This window comes from Corythoichthys intestinalis, chromosome 13, assembly GCF_030265065.1.
Source record: "Corythoichthys intestinalis isolate RoL2023-P3 chromosome 13, ASM3026506v1, whole genome shotgun sequence".
Lineage (NCBI taxonomy): Eukaryota > Metazoa > Chordata > Actinopteri > Syngnathiformes > Syngnathidae > Corythoichthys > Corythoichthys intestinalis.
Genome location: NC_080407.1, coordinates 2,537,149 through 2,556,199, shown reverse-complemented (window position 1 = coordinate 2,556,199; position 19,051 = coordinate 2,537,149). Strand labels below are relative to the sequence as shown.

The 19,051-nt window shown below is 39.4% G+C and overlaps 1 protein-coding gene across 1 annotated transcript in view; it reads left to right on the top strand.

Annotated features, from left to right (window-relative positions):
• The window catches only part of tmem178bb (transmembrane protein 178Bb), a 142,552-nt gene that overhangs the window by 9,967 nt on the left and 113,534 nt on the right, over positions 1 to 19,051 (top strand). The gene's annotated exons all lie outside the window — the stretch shown is intronic.

The window sequence follows — 19,051 nt, the reverse complement described above, 5'->3', positions numbered from 1 at the left end:
TTTGATAAGAGAAAGCTTTTTGGAGTATTGAATGTCACTCACTGAGTAAAATAAAGGGTTGTCTCAGGTCTTTGATAAGGTATTCATGCAGAACGAGCAACGGGTAGAATTACTATACTTTGCTCTCAGTGGATGTTGTATCATGAATAAAATTCAAACATAAATTCAAATACACGCGATTTGGATGAGCTACCTAGCAGAGTGTACTGTATATGTCGGAGGATATTTACATGGGAGACGGTTTGTAACCACCGGGAGTTCTCTCGTCTTCCTGGAAGTGGTTAAATAATTCAGGTACACGCGGTAACACCCCATGCTCATTAGCGACCGGGCCGTGCGCCGGCGACACGCTGGGTCGGGCCCGGACGCCTGCTGGCTGCTTCGACAGTACGATCCTCTGGATGAAGGAAACGCAAACAGTACTTCGGAGAGCACGTCGCTCAGGAATGTATAAACACTGTATGACTGGAGACGTTTAAAAAGCTTCTCTTGAGTGACACTCTTCTGTTCGTCGCACACTGTAGACCCACAGAAAGAACGGTTTAGCCGTGGTTAATAATGAATGATGCGCGCTCTCTCGACAAAACAAAGTGCTTTTTCGATGAGACGTAGATTGATGCTGATGATTTGTTGCGCTTTCGCCTTTGACGACGGATGAGAAGTCAAGTCGGAAGATTGTTTTTCAGGAAATAACTTTTATTATTATTCTATTGTTGTTACCGAAGGGCTCGGTTCGATCTATTAAAATCCATAGTAAATTAAGGAGTTCTGTCATGTTTTTACTAGGGCTGTCAAACGGTTCAAATTTATAATCGAGTTAATCACAGCTTGAAAATAATTAAACGTAATGAATCACAATTCAAACCATCTATAAAATATGCCATATTTTTCTGTAAATTATTGTTGGAATGGAAAGATAAGACACGAGACGGATATTTACATTCAACATACTGTACATAAGCACTGTATTTGTTTATTATAACAATAAATCAACAAGATGGCATTAACATTCACATTCTGTTAAAGCGATCCATGGATAAAAAGACTTGTAGTTCTTAAAACATAAATGTTGGTACAAGTTATAGAAATTTTATATTAAAACCCCTATTAATGTTTTCGTTTTGATAAAATTTGTAAAATTTTCAATCAAAAAATAAACCAGTAGCTCGCCATTGTTGATGTCAATATTTACACAATGCTCATTGTGCTGAAACCCATAAAATCAGTCGCACCCAAGCGCCAGCAGAAGGCGACAAAACACCAAAAAACACAAGTAACAAGTGGACATGACACTGTGCTGTCATTTTAATCTGTTTGAGCGGGGCATGTGTGTTAATTGTGTCAAATATTTTAACGTTATTAATTTAAAAAATTAATTAGCGCCCGTTAACGCGATAATTTTGATGGCCCGAGGTTTTACACATTTTGTGAAATATTTCTTGAAGTTAAATCATTGATGGCAATAGACGTCCAATCCATTTAGACTGGGAAGTTTGACTCCCAGTCAAAGTAGATTGCATGTCTGTCACCGTCAATAGCAGTAAAAAATATGATGGTTATCTACAATGCCCTCCATAATTATTGGCACCCTTGAAAAAGATGTGTTTTTTTAGCTTCTAATATATATATTTTTTTTATTCAAATAATATGGGACCTTAATGAAAAAAAGAGAAAAATCCAACCTTCAATACAAGTGAATTTATTCAGTGAAGAAAAAAAATCCCACACAAAGAAATAATTATTTGACATCAAATAATGTGTGTCACAATTATTAGCACCCCTGGTGTTAATACTTTGTACAACCCCCTTTTGCCAACAAAACAAGGTCTGGGGACTGAGATGGCCATGGGAGGAGCTTGATTTTGTGTCTGGTGAACCATTTCTGTGTAGATTTGGCCATATGTCTTGCTGAAAGACCCATTGACGACCCATCTTCAGCTTTCGGGCAGAGGGCAACAGATTTTGATTTAAAATGTCCTGGTATTTCAAAGCATTCATGATGCCATGCACCCTAACAAGGTTCCCAGGGCCTTTGGAAGCAAAACAGCCCCACAGCATCACTGACCCACCCCCATACTTCACAGTGGGTATGAGGTGCTTTTCAGCATGCGCATCTTTCGTGGCACGCCAGACCCACTGAGAGTGTTTGTTGCCATAAAGCTCAATCTTGGTCTCATCTGACCAAAGCACACGGTCCCAGTTGAAGCCATATTCACCAGACACAAAATCAAGCTTGTGAAACATTTAGAGAAGATTAGGTGCTGTTTTGTTGGCAAAAGGTGGTTGTACAAAGTATTAACACCAGGGGTGCTAATAATTGTGACACACATTATTTGATGTCAAATAATTTTTTCTTTATGTGGGATTTTTTCCCCCCACTGAATAAATGCACTTGTATTGAAGGTTGGATTTTTCTCTTTTTTTCCATTAAGGTCCCATATTATTTGAATTAAAAAAAAAAATTATTAGAAGCTAAAAAATACATCTCAACCAGGGGTGCCAATAATTATGGAGGGCACTGTATATGAATGCACTTTGTCTTCTTTTAGAGCACAGTGCTGCTGCTTGTTTTTTTGTGGCCTTATGTAGTACAACACTGATGTGATATAGCATTCAATGTGTATTTATTTCCTTACTAGTAATTTATTTTCATACAATGTGTATTCCCTTGCCTGACAGCATATTAAGTGCACTGACAGGTGGCTGAGTGGTTCCTACAGTGATGTTTCCACAATGATTTTTCTCCAGTGACGTGATGGATGTCGTGGGTGGTGTTGACATGCATCATCGCCTCGAACGCAAACCCGTCGATCTTCGTATAGGATCTAACACCGGTTCGGAAGCGTGAGGTTTCCATTGCGATCAAAGTGTTCTCGACTGGTGATTGGCTCTTTTTCATGCGTCCGTTAAGCAGGGACTCAAGTGGTAACCTTTTTACCGCTACTTGCACCAGCTTCCCGAGGGTGCTCTTACCGACCTGATTACTTGCGATCAGTCCGGTGAGCGTCCCGCCTCTTGCTCAGCGTCGGCAGGGATTGGCGTCCGCTCCGTCTGACCCTGCAGTATACAGTAAATGTAGTTAATGAATGAACGGATGCCTTTATCACACTTGGACAAGGTCAGGTGGGACTCACCGACAGAATAACCTAGCCGCTGACCTTACATAAGTTGCGTGGTGAAGGCATGCTAAATTTAGATGAACACAAATCTCTTTTGTATGAATAGCAACAAGAGGATAAACATGCTGAAATGACATGAAGAGGAAGACTGTGTCACTGTATTTATATACACGGGTGAAAGTGGCTAGAATTTCTTGCCAGAACTCCCTGACTCCATTTTTTTAATGGGGTGGGGGGGGTGTCAAAACTCCTAAAACCACCGAAATGCAAAAAATCAAGGGTTCAATCCCGGGCTCCGGCCTTCCTGTGTGGAGTTTGCATGTGTGCCTGTGTGGGTTTTCTCCAGGTACTCCGGTTTCCCCCCACATCCCAAAAACATGCATGGTAGGCGGATCGAACGCTCTAAATCGGAAACGGCAACGGTCATACGCTGGTGTTGTGCAGTAATGAGCAGATGTGACTTTTGCGGTATATGTTAACTTTTTTAATGCTCTGACAACACTCCCGCACTTCTCACTAGATATCATCAGATAGCAACCTAGATGTGCTACGTTAGATCCCCCCCAAGTCCCATGCTATTGGCTGCGTGAGCCCAGGGTGATCACGGGACAAATAGTCCATATACTACAACCGGCGACTAGAAAGCCGCTTCGCAGTAATTTTAGTGGGAAAGTGGCAAACATACATGTCGTTGTGTATATCAGATCTATTTATCTATCTATCAATCGCACAGGAAACGCAGATGCGGCAGAGACACCGTTCAAGTGGGGTTGCCGTATTTTGCTGTCGAAAATAGCGGCCGATGTGCGCGTGAAATCAGGACGTAAACTTTCCTCGTTTTCAGTTTCGTTTTCCGCGTTGTCATCTAACTTTAGAAACCCTTTTGAGAAGATGGCAAAAAGAAAAAAAGACGAGGAGTAACATACTTTTCATTCATCCATTATCTTCAGCGTGATTGCAAGGTTTTGACTATGAAAGGGACAACAAGAGGGGAGGATTTACTCAAGTCCTTCACTGAGTTCAGTACAGAAAAAAAATCTACTGATGGATAAACTTGTTCCGGTGTGCACTAATGGTGCTCCGTGCATAAGTTTCTCCATGCCTGCAAGCATCAACCAGACTACAAAGCCGTCAGCAAAACCATGCAGCACCAGAAGTCTAATTAATGGTAAGAAATACTCATCATTCATTAGCAACAGCATAACTTGTTTTTTTTAAAAGAATTCAGAGACTTATTGTGCTGTAAAAGTTTTGAAATTACACAAAATGCACACATTACTTGTATTTTTAGTTTTAAACATATCGTATGGCTCTCACGGAATTACATTTAAAAATATGTGGTGTTCATGGCTCTCTCAGCCAAAAAGGTTCCCGATCCCTGCTCTAAATTGTCCCTAAGTATGACTGTGTGCGCGAATGGTTGTTCGTCTCCTTGTGCCCTGCGATTGGCTGGCAACTGATTCAGGGTGTACCCCTCATATTGCCCATAGTTAGCTGGGATTGGTTCCAGTGCCCCCGTAACCCTCGTGAGGAATAGCGGCTCAGAAAATGAATGAATAAAAGGTTTAACACATGCATTAGGCCACTGCATCACACTTGAACAAGGCAGAAATGAGAAACTGATTTCCATTCAAAATTGTATTTTTTCACTGATTTACAAAATTCCATCTAAAACTCCATCTAATTTTTATTTTCCTCTCATTTCTTCAAATCTAAAAGCAAAACCTCAATTTTAACTACCGTAATTTCCCGAATATAAGGCGCACCCCAAATTTACTTGTATAATCTAGGGGAAATTATTGTACCCGTTTATAACGCGCACCCTAATTTTAGCAACAATAAATAGAAGAATACAGGAAAACAGAGCTCGTGTACAGATACATAAATGTCATTTCACTGACTGGTGAAACACAGCACAAGCATAGCACATTGGTATTTCAAAACATTACCGTAAACTGACAATATTTACGGTAATAATATGATTTGACAACTTCTCCAACTTACCAGAATCTAGGAGAAAACAAAACAAAAGTGACTTTTCTTTTAAAGGCTGCTGTATAACTTGCTCGTTTCATCATGATGAATAAATGTTTCTTCCATGGATTGATACGGTAAAATGAAAGTCAGAACGTAAGTCGGAAATCTGTGAGAGCTCATCGCTGTCCACACGACAGTAACAATAGGAACTATTGTTATTTGGGTTTGAGTTTCCCGAGGGTCAGATATAGTTAACGGACACACACACAGGAAGTCTGTGTTGTTACGTTTGTTATGGTCCGAGATGCGGAGCTGCAATAAACGTTGACTCAAATGAGTTCAAGAAACTAAATTCTGTGCTTATGAAGAGTGAAAAAAGCAGAATTTAACACAGACGAAATCATTCGGCCGATTAGAGTGAAGTATTACCGAAACAAAATGGTGACGTCACGTACCGTAATGGTCGGCAACGGGTCGCCGCATACGTTTTTTCAACACTATGTGGCCGTGTCAATTTAAAAAAAAAAAAAAAATCGGTTTATATATATATATTCATTCATTCATTCATTTTCCATGCCGCTTATTCCTCACGAGGGTCGCGGAGGGGCTGGAGCCTATCCCAGCTAACAACGGGCAGTAGGCAGGGGACACCCTGAACTGGTTGCCAGCCAATCGCAGGGCACAAGGAGACACACAACCATTCACGCACACACTCATACCTACGGACAATTTAGAGTGTTCAATCAGCCTACCATGCATGTTTTTGGGATGTGGGAGGAAACCGGAGTTCCCGGAGGAAACCCACGCAGGCACGGGGAGAACATGCAAACTCCACACAGGAAGGCCGAAGCCCGGGATTGAACCCTTGATCTCAGAACTGATATATATATATATATGTATATATACAGAGTGGGGAGAACAAGTATTTGATACACTGCCAATGGGTTTTCCCATTGGCAGTGTATCAAATACTTGTTCTCCCCACTGTATATATGTAATATATATATATATATATATATATATATATTTCTGTCTCCATCCATGTACCCGTTTATAATGCGCATCATGATTTTACAAGTTGATTTTGGGGGAAAAAAAAGTGTGTTATATTTGGGAAATTACGGTAATAGATTTGTGTGTAGATTTGGCCATATGTTTCGGGTCATTGTCTTGCTGAAAGACCCAGTGACGACCCATCTTCAGCTTTCGGGCAGAGGGCAACAGATTTTGATTTTAAATGTCCTGGTATTTCAAAGCGTTCATGATGCCATGCACCCTAACAAGGTTCCCAGGGCCTTTGGAAGCGAAACAGCCCCACAGCATCACTGACCCACCCCCATACTTCACAGTGGGTATAAGGTGCTTTTCAGCATGCGCATCTTTCGTGGCACACCAGACCCACTTAGAGTGTTTGTTGCCAAAAAGCTCAATCTTGGTCTCATCTGACCAAAGCACATGGTCCCAGTTGAAGCCAAATCTACACAGAAATGGTTCACCAGACACAGAATCAAGCTCCTCCCATCTCAGTCACCAGACCTTGTTTTGTTGGCAAAAGGGGGTTGTACAAAGTATTAACACCAGGGGTGCTAATAATTGTGACACACATTATTTGATGTCAACTAATTTTTTCTTTATGTGGGATTTTTTCCCCACTGAATGAATGCACTTGTATTGAAAGTTGGATTTTTCTCTTTTTTTTTGCATTAAGGTCCCATATTATTTGAATAAAAAAATATATATTAGAAGCTAAAAAACACATCTTTTTCAGGGGTGCCAATAATTATGGAGGGCACTGTAAATCTGACGTGAGTAGATTCTTATTGCAGATGCGTGTGTGGCAGCGTTTCTTTTTTTTTTTAACAATGTTTGGACAGTTGCCGTCATATTTGCAGGATTAAAGCGGGGTTCCGGGCAGTTCAGCCTTATAAACTCATAGCGGAACTCCGATCCGGCTCGTTCCGGTCCACTTTCACCCCTGTTTATATACATGTCTTATGAGCTGGGAGGAATCCTGATGTTTGCAACGTGAAGTTGTTCGGCATCCATTTTGAACGCCCATGTCGGGTTATTAAACACGGCTTCTGCACATTAGTGTTCATTAGTGTCCTTGAGGGACATATATGGATTGTAATTGTATCTATTTAGACCTTATTGTAAACAGGGCAAGCTTCTATGGAGCAATTCTAGTACTGACTTAATTGGGTCATGTGGGAGTATTGCTGATGAATATATCCTATATGCAAGAGCACATAATATGGTTCGGCAGGTCGAGAACACACAGCGGAGGGTTTCCCGCTAGTTTGATTTTACATTAGTGGACATTTCCATTTTCAAGCAGGCATATCCCTCTCTTTCTCAAAGCACGTCTTCCTCTGGACACGTTTAATCAAAGGCTTATCAAGTCAACAGAGCTCCGTGGGCCTCCTGGAAGAGCCTGCATCAATCAGATCCTTATTCTCCCTGTCCAAAGACTCCAAGAGGAAGGAGAACAGATGAAGAGGAGCTCTGTGGCTACAGCTGCCTTCCCATCACATGAAAAGGCCTTTTTAATGGCTGGGGACTTCAGGACAATAAAGGAATTCTGTCCAGCGGGGGAAAAAAAAGGAGCTTCTTTGGTCTGAGGACCGCCGAGATGGTGGCGGAGTAGGACGATAAACGGCCAGCTCGTGGCCCCGTTTCCATCTCCATGGTAACCTTCAGTGTTTAGGTGACAGTCGTTCTTTAGAGACAGCAACGATCTGGTAATGGTAGCCCGTTTTAAAGCTGGAATATTTAAGCGAGGAAGCCTCCAAATGGAAGCTTAGAGTTGGAAAAGCACTCAGTGGAGGGCCGCCATTCTGTTTGTTTGTCTAAGTGGCCGTTTGTGTGTGCGCTCTGACAGGAACGAGGCAGTAGAGCACAATGAACGGCTCTTAAGACCAAGTTAGACAAACGGAAAATATGAAATATACGCGTCTACTCAGTGAAACAGGAACGTAAGAAATATGTGACAATTTTACAGCCAAAACAAACAAAGCAATAAACTCACCTCAAAACAGCTCTGTATGCTATATAGAAAATCTGTACGTATTAACCCATTAGTTCTTAACCTGGGTTCGATCGAACCCAAGGGGTTTGGTGACAAAGTGTCAAGGGTTCGGCAAGTAAGACATGCAGGGACCCATTTTAATACATTGACTAAATCTATACAAACTGACATTTTAGGCCAGGTTTTAGACAGCTTTGCCCCCAATTTTATATTTATTCCATTCATGTTAAAGTCAATGGCTGCTAACGATGTGACAAGGAAGTGACCCAAACAAAAAAATCACCAAAACCAACAGGAAATAACCCGAAATAACCTGGAAATGCCCCAAAATGTACAGGAATTGATCCATAAGTATCCCAAAATAACAAAGAAGTGACTGGCTTCCATTGACAACAATAGACTTCCAATTCACTTAAACAGGAAAGACTGGCGGTGAATGCTCATATTCTAGTCCCACAGACAGCGCTAGTCGTCCAATCCATTTTGACTAGGAGTGGCGAGTCTTTTTCATAGTGGATATCTAGTTCCGGCAATCATAGTGGATTTTAAGGGGGGGCCAGGCCCCCCCCCCCAGTTGGCCTAAAAGTGTCATTGCATGAAATTGACTTTCCTTTATATATAAAAGTGGCAAAGCAATGAAACTGCAACAAAAATGAATGAAATGAACAAAAAATATATATTTTTATGATGGGTCAAAATGATTTTTCGAACAGATCATGTGACTTTAGACGGTCATTTGCTTTGCATATAATTTCCAACAACAACAAAAAAAAAAATAGGGGAGGACATTTTTATTTTCAAATGATTTTTTTCTTTGATTAAAAATATTTTTTTTGATTGAAGCAACTTTTTTTTTTTTTTTTAATGAATGATTTGGATACAAATGTCCTACCCATAATATGGCCCAAACACAAAAAGGATTGCTTCAATCAAAGAAAACTTTTTCAATGAAAAATTGTGTTCAAATGCAAATTTTTCAATTTCAATTTTTTTTTTTTTTTGCATTCAAAAACGTTTTCTATGATTTCATTTTTTTCTTTTTTTTGACTGAAGTGATTTGTCTTTTGAAAAAATATATTTTTTTGTATGAAGCAACTTATTTTTTGATTGAATTATAAAGACAAAATCGTCCTAGCCAAAATGTGGCCCAAATACAAATCAACATTACTTCAATCAAAATAGTTGCTTCAATCAAAAAAAAAAAAACCTGACCCAAATCAAAAAAAAAAAAAAAATCAATCAAAATAAAAATGGCTTTCACATGCATTTTTTTGAGATTCAATTTTTGCATTTAAATTTTTTTTTTATTTTAATTGAAGCGACTTTTTTTTGATTGAAAATATATATTTTGATTGAAGCAACTTTTTTTGGATTGAATACAAAAGACACAAATCTACCTCCATATGGCTCCGCCCAGGGGTAACTACATTGGAACAACGCCGGCGGGCGTACCATATTCAATGGATGACGATCTTGGTGAAAAGTATAGCTGTCCTATGCAGCCTGCTTTAGAATTCCCCTGAAGAATGATGGGAAACAAAAAAACGCTCATTGTCAACTTATTATTATAAATATTCTTGTAAGTTAATTTTATGACTGACACTGCGTTTCAGGGTCATCAACATGTTCTGCCCCCCTTGCCCCAAAAGTCAAACTCCGCCTATGCCGGCAATGATAGCCAGTGAGTTAACTTGATTGGTCCAAAGTACACTGGTCCAGCCTACATGAACTCTTAATTGCTTAAATGTGGCCTGCAAAACAAATTGAGTTTGACACCTTTGCTTTATTCAATTTCTTTCAACTGCTAGTCCGCCATCTGATTATAGCAGAAACTGGTTTGCTCAGTGGAAGGTTGACTCGCACTTAATATGAAGATGTATAACAGAGCTAAGGGTCGCGTGGACTAAAATTTTGATCCGTTTCAAAAAACATGCTGCCAAATGTCAAGAAATTTCAACCAGAATTCGCTTAGATATTAGCTTGCTAGCTTAGATATAGCAGTATTGAATTTGAAATCAATACCAAAGTGTTCGGCGGATGCACTTGTGAAACTCGTGGGGTTCGGTACCTTTTGCGAGGTTAAGAAACCCCTGTATTAACAAATAGTATCCTACTATTTAAGGATGAAACCAACAATAGTTTGTAGTGGTGTAACGGTACACAAAAATCTCGGTTCGGTACGTACCTCAGTTTTGAGGTCACGGTTCGGTTCATTTTCGGGACAGTTGAAAACAAAATGCAAAATATAAATGTGATAGTTGTTTATTACACACCTTTGTGCTTTCAACAATAGGAACATTTGCCTATACAAAGCTAGAATTCTGCTCAAAAAGTAGCGGGTATTTCAAGATAATCCAACAAAAATTTGCATATTGGTCAAGAAAGAAGAAAAAAGAAGTCCTGTGCTAAAGAGACAAGCAATCCCAATGAAAAAAAGATTTTAACATGTATTTTACGAATGAAATGCCTCAATGAATCTTTTTTTTTTTTCTTATGAACGGTTTTCAAAAGCTTTATTGGTGGATTTTCTCAAGTTAAAGCGCCGCACAGAAATTAATAAATTTAATTGTGTGAGCAGGATCTGTGTATTATTCTTATTATTTATTTACAGGTGTTTTAGCTCATTTCAATTTATTTTGTTTAAATGGGCTAGTATTTATTTTGTTATGTGTTTGTATTAGGGCTGTCAAAATTATCACGTTAACGGGCGGTAATTAATTTTTTAAATTAATCACGTTAAAATATTTGACGCAACTAACGCACATGCCCCGCTCAAACAGATTAAAATGACAGCATTGTAATGTCTGATTGTTACTTGTTTTTTGGTGTTTGGTGCCCTCTGCTGGCGCTTGGGTCCAACTGATTTTATGGGTTTGGGAAGTGAGCAAGGTGTAATTATTGGCATCAACAATGACGAGCTACTAGTTTATTTTTTGATTGAAAATTTGACAAATTTTAATAAAACGAAAACATTAAGAGGGGTTTTAATATAAAATTTCTATAACTTGTACTAACATTTATCTTTTAAGAACTACAAGTCTTTCTATCCATGGATCGCTTTAAGAGAATGCTAATAATGTTAATGCTATCTTGTTGATTTATTGTTATAATAAACTCATACAGTACTTAAGTACCGTATGTTGAATGTATATATCCGTCTTGTGTCTTATCTTTCCATTCCAACCATAATTTACAGAAAAAGATGGCATATTTTAGAGATGGTTTGAATTGCGATTAATTACGATTAATTAATTTATCAGCCGTAAATAACTCAATTAAAAATTTTAATCGTTTGACAGCCCTAGCTTATATTTTAGAAATGTGATGTAGTATTCATTTATATTGTACATTTTATGTTGTATAACTTTAGTTCCTATGTGAATATTAGTTCCTACTTGTTTTGTTGTGGTAGGAGGGTTTTGTATTGAACACGGAGCCGTGTTGGTTATTATTATAGCAGAGAAGACAGCAGTAAATCAAGAAGGACAAGTCAACTGTGCCCCGATCTACCACTCAAGAGATCTGATGGACTCAAAAAGTGGGTTACGATTGCATATTAGTTTGAAAATCGACCGGATCCACCATATTTTTACACGAGTGACACATTGTCGCGCCGTTGATGTTTCTTACTCTCCTACCGTGTTGGTCCTCATTATAGTAGAGAAGACGGAGTAAATATAATCTACACATAGAAACTGTAACCCGATCGACTCACAGCCTCGAAAAGTAAGGGTTACATTACGTCAGAAACCCGTTCGGTACGCCTCCGTTCCGAACCGAGCACCACGTACCGAAAAGGTTCAGTACAAATACGTGTACCGTTACACCCTTAATAGTTTGCCTAAAAACATCATCAGACACCTTCATTTTGACTCCACTTTTTAATGTGGTCTTTGAAATATAAGGTGTGAAACTCATTGGCCTCATTCACGACAAACACGGCCTGAAATAAACTCGCAACCAGGGCTCCGTCTCATTGCGTTGAGCGGTTCATCTCCTCTCATCATCATCAAGCCCTACGTTTCGGCCGTACCTCTCTCATCTCCGTTTACCTTCTAATTTGCACCCGGCTCATAATTACAGCACGCTGAATGACGGCGGACCAAGGTGGGATGATGGGAGTGTAGGTGGAGAATCTAATTGAACTTGGAGCTGCAACAAAGGAAGGCTGCAGATGGCTGAGGTGTCAGACTTGTTTAAAACCCATCCAAAGTAGTTAGGTGCAATGATTCGCCCCGTTTAAAATGGCTCTAATTGTATAATTCGATTCTAGCTTCATCCATTTTTCAGCAATTATTTTATGAAATGCTAGTTGAAATGCAGACCAACTTACAGTAGGTAACGAGTATGAGAAGTCATATGTAGACCACCTAATGACAACATATTCCATATCCCGAAAAAAAAGAGGTTATTGTCCAAGGCTTGTCAGCGGTATGTATAGAAGTTCAGCGCACGCATTTACACAATCTTGCAGATAGTGCGGCACCATTTCCAAACACGTCGTCTTGTTTTGCTTATCTCCTCTCACTTATTTTATTCCAAAATTGCTTTTGCTCTTTTGTTGCCTCCTTTTTTCTGCTGCAGACTTCTTTGTTTAGCCACGCAATTATACACCAACGGACACAGACATGCTATATCGCTTAAAGCTGCTGCAAATCGACCCACCCTCCCACGGCCCCGGCACCCCTTCCTCCAAGCCGGTGCTTTCAGAACAACTTGTAAAAGTGTTGCGAGATAATTTATTGAAGCGACAACTGGAGCTATAGTTACATATTTGAACTAGCCGACAACATGTCATGTGTGCATAGTAAATAAATAATATGTGAGGGTTAACCCAATACTGCTACAGTGGTATGAAAATGTGTCTGAACCTTTTGAAATTTCTTGCATTTCTGCATAAAATCACCATCAAATGTGATCTGATCTTTGTGAAAATCACACAGATGAAAAAACTGCTTTAACTAAAACCACACGAACATTGATAGATTTTCATATTTTAATGAGGATAGCATAGAAACAATGACAGAAGGGGTAAAAATAAGTAAGTTAACCATCACATTGAATATTTTGTGGTCCCCACTTTGGCAGCAATAACTTCAACCAGACACTTCCAGTAGCTGTTTGGCACATCGACCCAGACTAATCTTGGCCCATTCTTCTCTACAAAACTGCTGTAGTTCAGTCAGATTCCTGGGATGTCTGGCATTAATTGCTGTCTTTAGGTCATGCCACAGCATCTCAATGGCGTTCAAGTCTGGACTTTGACTTGGCCACTCCAGAACGTGTATGTTCTTCTTCTGAAACCATTGTGAAGTTGATTTACTTCTGTCTTTTGGATCATTGTCTTGTTGCAGCATCCATCCTCTTTTTAGCTTCAACTGTCTGATAGACAGCCTCAGGTTTTCATGCAAAACATCCTGATACTTTTGAATTCATTCTTCCATTAATGATTGCAAGTTGTCCAGGCCCTGAGGTAGCAAAACAGCCCCAAATCATGATACTCTCCCCACCATGCTTCACGGTGGGCATGATGTGTTGATGTTGGTGAGCTGTTCCATTTTTCCTCTACACATAACGTTGTGTGTTACTCCAAAACTATTCAACTTTGGTTTCATCAGTCCACAAAATATTTTGGCAAAACTTCACTGGAGTGTCCAAGTGCCTTTTTGCGAACATTAATCAAGCAATAATGTTTTTTTTAGACAGCAGTGGCTTTCTCCTTGGAGTCCTTCCATGAACACCATTCTTGGCCAAAGTTTTACATATATTTGATGTGTGCAGAGATATTGGACTGTGCTAGTGATTTATGTAAGTCATTAGCAGACACTCTAGGCTTCTTTTTAACCTCTCTGAGTATTCTGCGCTGAACTCTTGGCGTCATCTTTGGTGGACTGCCCCTCCTTGGGAGAGAAGCAACTGTGCCAAACTCTCCATTTGTAGACAACTTCTCTGACTATCGGTTGATGAACATCCAGACTTTAAGAGATGGTTTTCTGTTTTTTCCCCAGGTTTATACAACTCAGCAATCCTTGATCGCAGGTCTTCAGACAGCTCTTTTGACCGAGCCATGATGCACGTCAGACAATGCTTCTCATCAAAACAATTCTTACCAGGTGTTTGTTTTATAGTGGGCAGGGCAGCTTTAAACCACTCATCATTAGGGTTGAGCATCGTTTGAAATTGAACGATTCCGGTTCCAATTCCCATTCCACGTTTCGATTCCGGTTCTGAACGATTCCCGATTCCGATTCTTTTAGGAGCCAGGGTAAAAAAAAAAAAATGCATGGTCCAAAAAATTGCATAGTTTATATAAAAGTCTTAACTTCTCGACGTTTTTTTTTTTTTTAATTAAATGAACTTCTCACAGGGCTAATTATAACTTGCATAAAAATGTCAGTCTTTAAACTCAAGCAAATTTTTTCCGCTCGGCGGTCATGGCATCAAAACAAGGAATTGAAATTTTAAAAATTTGAAGGATTCCGGGAGCATCGGAGTGTTAGAACCGGTTCCCATCGATGCTCGATGCCCAACCCTACTCAGCATGCTTCACATCAAGACATTTCTTACCAGGTGTGTGTTTTATAGTGGGCAGGGCAGCTTTAAAGCACTCATCAGTGACTGGGCACATACCTGACTTAAATTGTTTGGTTAAAAACTGGTTTCAATTGCTCTTTAAGTCTCCTTAGGCAGGGGGTTCACTCAATTATTTTTCCCCCTTCTGTTATTGTTTGCATGCTATCCTCATTAAAACATGAAAAGCTATAAATGTTTGGGTGGTTTTAGTTAAAGGAGACACTGATTTGGCATCTGTGGGATTTTGACAAAGATCAGATCACATTTGATGGCTATTTTATGCAGAAATGTGAGAATTTCCAAAAGGTTCAGATACTTTTACATACCACTGTATGTTGTTCTAATTCTGCTACTAAAATTCACCAACGGTGCTGTTACATCCCACTGAGAACACACAAGGTCAATAAATGGTTTTACCATTTACTAGCATAAAGGCTATCTATATTAATACACATTAGGTTTGACAGTTTTGTGACAATAATCTGTTCGTATGAGAACATTGGGTCGGTGAGGTTAAAAGGTAAACTTAATGGAATAACATATAGTCGTATTCCGGCTGGAAATAAATGGGTGTCTGCCGTTAATAAACGGAAGCAAGAGCACGCCGACCTCTGCCAAGGCACATTGCACCAATATAAAGTGAATAACTAAAATGACACCCTGTAGGATTTTAGTAGCAAAACACTTTGTAGCTATGGTGGCAAATATTGAAAGTTAAATCAACCAAATTTTGAATTAGATGATATAATTCACCACATTTACTTGAAAGAAAAGACGAATTGACTGCAATAAATGTCTCTTGACAACGTAAATGCTCGATTTGCCGAATGAAAAATGTAACCCGCGATCCATACTTTACCCGCTACTGATCGAGCGTTTTAATTTTACACTGATTTGATCAGCTCCAAACAGGGGAGCTCCATAGCAAATGTTCAAATATAACAAGGAAACACAATGTGACTCACACGAATTGGCTTTAGATCATCTCAATGTGCGTTCATATACCTTTTTTTTTTTTTTTTTTTTTTTTTTAAACCTCAAGATAATGCAATTTCAAGGAGTCGTGAGCTTGAAATTACATAGAAAATATGACCGTTAGGTCGGCTCATTGGCTTATTGTCCTCAGCACAGCTTATCATTATGTAGCATAGAATAGAATGTGCTCAAATGGAGGAAAATATTATTTTAATTGAGCTGTAATTCTTCATCCTAACTGTTAGCAAGTTTTGGCAGAATCGAAATGAACCACTCTCTTTTACAGCTGTTTCTGCCTTTTTGTCTTCCCCAATCAGGCCTTCTTTTGCAGCCTCTTTACTGTCACGATTTATGTCACAATTTATTAAGGGAACTATATCATAAAGGTTTCCGGGGAGCTTCGACTTTCCTGGCTGGCTGGCTGAACTGTTACGCCTTTTACAATCTTTTGATCGCTGCAGATGCCAGTGCCCTGGAGGGATGAGGTGTTTAGAGCCAGATAAAAGACGGGCACCTTTTCACTACTCAGACTCAAAGTGAAGAAATCTCAAACTACTAAATGGACAATATTTGAAATATAAGCTTTTTCCACTAACAGAACTACATTAAAATGTATAGGTAGGGCTGTGGAGTTAATGTGATGTATTAAGCTCATTCCCGAATAGGACGGTGGGCGTCAAAAAGCTAGCGTTTTTGCCTTAAAGCAGGGTTCCCAAAACTTTTTCCTGTGAGGGCCACATAACTTTTCCCTTCTCTGATGAGGAACAGAAAAAGTGTGACGATTGCAGGAGTGCCTAAATGTAAAAATGTATTGTTTTTCAGAAAGCCACAATCAAATAACTCTTTCTGGATTCTTCATGGAACAAAAGTGAATAAAATAAAAAATAAAAAAATTATAATAAGGGCTGTCAAAATTATTGCGTTAACGGGCGGTATTTTTTTAATTAATCACGTTAAAATATTTGACGCATTTAACGCACATGCCCCACTCAAACAGATTAAAATGACAGTAGTGTCATGTCCATTTGTTACTTGTGTTTTTTGGTGTTTTGACGCCCTCTGCTGGTGCTTGGGTGTGACTGATTTTATGAGTTTCAGCACCATGAGCATTGAGTAATTATTGACATTAACAATGGCGAGCTACTAGTTTAAATTTTTGTTTGAAAATTTTACAAATTTTATCAAAACGAAAACATTAAGAGGGGTTTTAATATAAAATTTCTATAACTTGTACTAACATTTATCTTTTAAGAACTACAAGTCTTTCTATCCATGGATCACTTTAACAGTATGTTAATAATGTTAATGCCATCTTGTTGATTTATTGTTATAATAAACAAATACAGTACTTATGTACAGGATGTTGAATGTATATATCCGTCTTGTGTCTTATCTTTCCATTCCAACAATAATTTACAGAAAAATATGGCACATTTTATAGATGGTTTGAATTGCGAATAATTACGATTAATTTTTAAGCTGCGATTAACACGATTAAAATTTTTAATCGTTTGACAGCCCTAAATATAATATAATAATAAATAATAACAACACTATTAATGAAACAGATAATAACAAACTCTGGGTTCTTCATAGAAAAAAGCCAGGAAATAACACTATTGGGTGAAAAAAAAAAAAAATTGTTCAGGGGGCGGACCAAATGTGGAGGCGGGCCGTATCCGGCCCGTGGGCCGTAGTTTAAGGACCCCTGCCTTAAAGCAACACTAGGTAACTTTTCAACATTTATAAAATATTTTTGTAACATTTGTGATGATATGTCGACTGAAAACTAGTTGAATAGCACCTCTTTTATATCTTGAGTGGGTCTGTATTGCTTTCACCGGCACTTATTGACTTTTAGGACGGTGGCAGGAACCCTGCAACACATAAAAAACTACAAATGTGCTGACTGCTTTAAGGCATACGTCACTTTTGGGAAAATTCTGCAAAGATGGCAGAGCAACAAAAGAGACAAAAAGTATTGTCCGAGGAGGGAAAAAAAGGGAGGCTACCAATATACTCAAGAATCGCTGGCGTGACCCCCTAACAAAACTCGTCAGCGATTTAGCCACACTAAGCCACATGGTTGCTAACCGTCATATGCTATTGTTTAGCCACAACTGTATTTATTACCTTATTACTATTCATCCTTCACACAGTCGCTGGAAACAAAAATGCCATTCATGAGTGTGTGCTGGTCCTCATGGCAACGCAGTCTTCCTTTAGGCAAAACACAACCGCTTTTGTCCATTGGTGTCGCTAAAATCGACTAAAACTGAAAAGTTACCCGGCGCTGCTTTAAATGACAACAAAACCCTTGTGATATACCGTATTGGCCCGAATATAAGACAGTTTTTTTTTTTTTTTTGCATTGAAATAAGACTGAAAAAGTGGGGGTCGTCTTATATTCGCAGTCTAGACATTATGTTATGTCCTCTGGTCTTATGTTGACTACTTTTTGGGTTTAATTTCTTTCTAGGATTGTACATTGTTCATCCGTCCACAGGATGTCGCTATTGTAACTCAGAATCTTAAGTTTTTCTTTGGTATTGCTGTTTGCGCTCGGCTTCCCCTAGTGGCGACTTGCTGTAAGCAGCAGGCAGAAAGAACTTTTTATTTCAGTTGGAAAAGAGGCCTTGAGGTGTTAAGACGTTACACACCTCCTCTGCACCATACATCGTTGGGAACCCTTGACAAAACAAAATCTGTAAGTTTGTACGTTTTAACAATGGGTTAGATGTAATTTTGGTGTGTCTATTCTGTTATTTTGTTGTTATTTATGTATGTTTCAGTTTTACCAGCCACACACACACACGCACACACGTTCAAGCAAAGAAATAAATGAGAGGAAGGAGTTTGGGCCTCCATTTTCTTTGTTGGTTTAGCTCGCTGCCAAAGTCGAGTAGCCATACGCTCGGCTGAGGGCAGAAGAGTAAAAAGATTTTCAACACATCAAGCACCCAAGATGTCTCAGCAAGAAGTTTCACCACCTATCAGCCAAGTGGTCACCAGGTCGGAGGCCAGTCATTCTCATTCTTCACGCCGGTCCAGAACGAGTCAAGCTGCTGCACAAGCACGAGCAGACGCCGAAGCTGCCTACGCCAGAGCACGGTACGCCAAACGCCAAATCGACATGGAGGTCGAGAAGGCACGCATCGAGGCAACACTACACGCTCTGAAGACGGAAGGTGAAGCAGAAGCAGCGCTCGCCGCAGCTAAAGTTTGGGAGGCGACTTTCGAAGAAGAGGAGCGCGCCAAAGTCGACCTCAGCGAGCAAGGGGTATTTTCCAAGACACCCCCCTCCATCAGGCGTGCACAAGAGTATGTGCATGCTCACTTTGACGACCAGCGTGTCCAAGCAGATGGCACACAAACGCCA